The following is a 5,672-nucleotide window of genomic DNA, read 5'->3' as shown; positions in this document are numbered from 1 at the left end:
ATCAGACAACTTGCAATGGATCTGGTACAGATGACCTTGGAGCTCAAGGTCCAATATTACACTAAAGCAGCGAATCCTACTCAATGTGTTTATCCCCTGACTTTTATTGCATGTGTATGATATTAAATTGTTGCACACTGGTGCACAGAAGGAAGGAAATGCAAATACATCATGCACATTATAAATAAAGACAAAATAGTGAAGTTCCACTACTAATAATAAATACTAGCAAAAATATAAGCTCAGTAAATTTTTGAAATGTAAGTTAAACGTGCCACATATTCATTTTAATTATTTCCTGTAGCACAAACGTTTTAATCTGTCCATTAGTTCAACATATAACAGCTTTTCCATGAGCCTCAGCTGCACATTTCGTGTGTTAATCAGCAAATATTAGCTCTTTACTAAGACTCTCAGTCCTGCAAACTCTTTTACTTAAGGTAAAGTTAACAGTAGAACATAACTAGTCATTTATTAACTGGATTATACTGAAAAAAACATAAAAGAGTACATAAAAGCAGTGACTTGTCAAAAATGAACACCTCACTGAAATGACAGCTGATCAAATCTATGTTTAGTTATCACAACACAGAAGGGGATTTATAAACATTTCAAATGTCAAAGGTCACAGAGGAGCTGACCTCTGGGTTTGAATGCCCAGGGATTCATTGTGATGCTAATCCAGTTTTATCCAGTCAGACCCTAAAATAAACCCAGCGCTCTGAAGAATGAGCTGTAATCCCCGCCAGCGAGCCTGCGCGCTCCTGTCCTGAGCCGGGATGTTATGTCACAGCAGTCAGAGTTAAAACCATCATTAAAGGAGAGCGAGGGGGTAACGAGCAGGTACGACATATATCACAGAGAGATGAGTAGGAAGAGTTGATTTGAAATGGAATAAGAACGATGTACACACATCCACAGTAACTGTACAGGCTTATCTTTAAATGTGTGCACAATTTAAAGGAACAGTTCAGGAAGTAACTGTTAACACACAACATCACACACGCTGATCATTTTATGCTAAAATCAGAATCTAAAGTTATAAAAAAAAAGGAGCGTCTGCTGCTGCTGTCGCAGTTTGACGGACACTCACCACTTGTATTTCACTTTCATGAACACATAGGTTGATGGAATTAGTTGGAATTTGCTGAACGACCAAAGTCCAGATGGCAACTTGACGAAGTAAAGAAACTGGTGGAAGTGAAGCAGCTTGAACCGCGGGTGGATTAAGAGGAAATGGGCCTCCGAGGAGTGAGAGCCCAGCTGTACCCCCAGCCTGCTCCAAATGTATTTGTCTGCTTTTGGTCCTTTTTTATCATTGTGTTGTGATTTCATTCATATCTTTGATTTCTCTTTTTTGTCCTGCATGGTTTTGATTATTGTGTGTTTCTTTTGTTGCCATCATTTTGTACTCTCACGCCATACAGAAGCTCCGGGTCATGCAGGGACCCTCTGACCTCCTGGGCCCCTGAGCCAGTCATGTGTGAGGTTGAACATACAACAAGCAGCTACTCTGGTCCAACGTAACATCCAGTAAATCTGCAGCAATCGACCGAAATGTGTTTTTTACCTTAATGCTGTCGGTGCAAAGAGAATGAGGTCGAACGTGTAACGTGAAGAGTAGAGGACAGCTTCATTTGGGTGGAAACCGAGTCCATAAAGAACAAAAGAGACTGAGGCCGCAAAACCACATTTAAATAATTCAGTGTAATGTATCTGTCAGCTCTGCTTTCTTGGCGTTTAATCTGAGGTCGGACATCTGGCCTCAGGGCTTTTATGTAATTGCGCTGCTTTTCTAAAACGGACAATAGGATCAAATATGTACGTTTGATCAACTCCTCAGTGATTAACTAAACGAGCTCTGTTGTTAATCTATGAAAACACTGATCCATTAGAGGAGATTACTCACTGTCTTTATACTGTAGGGTTATAAACCACCCATGCATGTCAGTATGTACATGACACTCAGCCTGCTTGAGCACATTAGACTCATTCTCATTTTGATAAGCGAGCGGACGGCTGCAACCCAGTGATTAATGCCTGGTCTCTATGTATGTGACTCTACAGTATCAGGCAGGAGGACGTGTACGTAATCACATGGGAATAATGAAACCCTGTCAACACAACTCTTTACATTGTGGTGTTAAAATGGTGGATTGTAATGTTGATTAGTCCAGACTGAAATATCTCAACTCCTAATGGATTAATATGACATTTAGATTTTCATTAGAAATAATGAGCTCTCTACGCTCTAAAGTCCGACTGACTCGCAATGAAATCAAAACAATGGTGCTTGTAGGAGGCTTGAGATGCATCCCAAATCTTATACTGCCCCTTTAAAACCCTCACTCTCAGCTGCATTGTTTTATTCAGGGATGAAGGAAACTGTCAGTTGAACCACAGTCATCTTCAATTTACAGCACATGCAACATGCACAGTAAACAGACAGAGCATGGAATGACCTATTTTCCAATATACTGTATATGTTCAATGCTGGAGTGGAAACTAGCATGGAGTGCACTGACAGGGTCGTGGCAGATGATTTAGATACATGCTCACACAGTGCCAGGGTCTCTGCACCGAGAGCGGAGCCAATTCAAATATAGCACAGACTCTCGGGAAAAAGTTTCCTTGAAAAACATGATTAATGGGAGTTTGGCATGTTTCAGCAAGGCTGCATAGAGTGACTAATGCAAACAGGTTTTCTTAGGCAACACATAACCTTTGCTCAACTGGTGCATCGGAAATCACATTTCTATTTCTGCGCCGATTTGACTTCATGAAGTAAAAGCTTTGTGGCGTGTTCTTGTTGCTTTCAGAGTAAATTTGACACTCAGACACAAGCTCAAGTTCAAAATACCATCTACCACACAGCAACACTAGCTGATAAAATGAATATAAACTGAATTAAAACCAGACTGTGAAAAGGCAGACTCGTCTTGAAGTCGTTGCATCAGCAGGAGAGGGCTGGTTACGTAAACGTGAGCAAACAGTGATATAACCCTGAACAAACAGGGAGAGTATCACGATGTGGAGCAACTCCACGACAGTTAGGAACCAATGGGTCATATAGTATGCTGAATTTAAGAAGTGCAAACTCCCTTCCAGGAGTTTAACATGCAGTTCTCTCAGATGGATAAATTACATCAAACCAGGACTAGTCTGCAGCCATTTGCTAACTGTGTAAGTGTGAGGACTCCTACTGTAGGGAGGCCGCAGCCAGGATTCAAACCCTGGTCTCCTGCATGGAGGGCAGCGTTCGTCCCACTACACTATCCAGCTCATTATCTCTTATCAGTCTTCACAGGAAGAAACGGGGGTCATGGGAAACATTACTGACAGACAACTGTAAAAGCTCCTCCTAAACACTGAAAGGTAACATCATTTATACAACACATGAACTCGACGTCCTTATTTAGAAAAGTCTCAGAATGAAATTAGATCTCAGCAATAAGCATAGGTAGAAATCCAGGTCAACACTAATTTATAAATCTTGAACTTAATGTGGAAAACTCCCAGCTCTGTGCCAGTGTCCCATCATTCCTCTTTGCATTCCTCCCTCCTCATAATCAAACATAACGTTCCAACATCCTGAAACCCTCAACAGCTGAGAGCTGAGCTTCTCTGAGCGCACGAAGACAGACCTGAGCATGAATACTCAGAAACCACAGTTCGGATCGTGACCAACTGATCTCTCTAGGAGGACCAGATCCAAGAGGCTAAAATGTACCCGTGAGCTGCAAAACAAACAGTACCACGGGCTGCAGAGGACATGGAGGTGGCTATGGGTCGAGATGAATGATCTAAGCTTCCAGGACACCAGATAGGGTTGTGTTGTTTAGGTCATCTGTCTGATGTTGAAAGACTGAAACGATCTCTGGCTATGCTGCGTGCAAGCCAAGTGCAACTCAAAGTAGGGTACACGGCTCAATTAAGTATCCCTCGTTAAAGACTAGTGATTTCAAGAAGTCTTTAACTATCTGTTCCTAAATTATGGATGTGATGATGAAAAAATATTGACTTTCCAAACCTGCTGGGACTTGCACAAAAGGCTCAAAAGGGCTCCAGTTGCAAAAGAAAGATAAGAATTTATCCTAAACCTAAAGTTTGGAAAGATAAGCCAAGTTGGTCTGTACCGGTTAAATATGTCCTAACTTTTATGAGCATAGACGATGTTGAGCCTCGTTATAAAAGTTATTCTCGATTGATTAAAAGTGAAGGAAGAGGTTTGAGGTTTATTATTCTATTGTCAATTTCAGCCATTTTAATTTCACCTTTTTTTTTTAGTCATGTTACAAAAAACTAAAACTAAAATCCTTTAAGTTGTTCATTTAGGCCACAGATTTATTATGCAGCTACTGGAAAATTAATTAACGTGACTTTCAGAGCCATGATCAGTCATTTATAAAGCAGCCTCCAGCTACTTCTGGTTCAGTTTTACATCATTATTCTAATAAAACTGACATCTGCTGTGTTATAAATCATTAAGTACATATTTGTACTGAAAATAAGGTGATACTAGATTTTTAATGACTTCTAAGGTCTTTTCCAGGGAGCAAATTCAGTAATTTGTACTCTGAATTCATATTTTATTATTCCTCTGTTTAGTAAAATATATTACTCAAGTACAGAAAATCAGTAGCAGATAATAATAAAGTACTTTAATTAGTACTTTATTGTGTATTTTTTTCTTTCATATCATTTTCTGCTACTTTATACTTTAACTTAACATATTTTACTTCCAATCAACTATATTTATTTTATAAGTGAATCTACCTTTTGTAATCAGATTAAAATTTAAAAAATGCAGTATAATCACTAGACTTTGCTGAAGCCTTTAATCTGAAATGCTACCCAGCAGTACATAAAGTATTTCTAATTACTGGACTCAAAACATTCAAACACTTAAGTGATGAACACATTAACACTTCAGTAATCATCGTGCAAAAACATATTCACTGGTGTGAAATCACAAAGAGTCATTTTACATTTGATACTTGTTTGAGCTAAAAACCTTTGTACTTTTACTTGTAACTGAGTACTTCCACACTGTGATATACCTTTACACTGTGATATACCTTTATACCAGAGTACAGTAAATTAATACAACTAAGTACGTCTCCCACCACTGCAAACACAATAGTCAAGTAAAACTTTAAGTACTTGCCTAAAAAAAGTACTCTACTACAAGTTAAGGTACCACTTTTAATTTGAAGTACATGCTCTAAAATGTACTATAAGTACAAAAGTAGTAGAAGTACTTCATTAAGAAAGTAATTTCACTGGGCATCAGCTGAACTGAGGTACTACTAAAAGTATTTTAAAGACCACTGAATGTGAAGTATCGTCCAAATTTGTTCCTCATAAATAACATTTAGTACAAGTATGAACAGAAAAACATACTTAAAGTAAAAGTGGAAATTACTAGATGATATATATGATTATTGATACGTTAAAGTAAAGGTGGAGCTCATTTTAACAACTTTATGTATTACTTTAAGTACTAATTAAGTACAATACTTGAGTAAAAGTACTTTCCATCACTAGTACTTAGCAGTAACAGTCGCCCACGTGTGTGGCTGTACATGCTGAACCAGTACTGCACAGAGAGTCAACACTGTCATCTGCTGGAGAGGAAGAGACTCACACACTTTTATCAAACTACCGTTTTT

This window comes from Anabas testudineus, chromosome 12, assembly GCF_900324465.2.
Source record: "Anabas testudineus chromosome 12, fAnaTes1.2, whole genome shotgun sequence".
In the NCBI taxonomy this organism is placed as follows: Eukaryota; Metazoa; Chordata; class Actinopteri; order Anabantiformes; family Anabantidae; genus Anabas; species Anabas testudineus.
Note: the sequence above shows the minus strand (reverse complement) of the source record.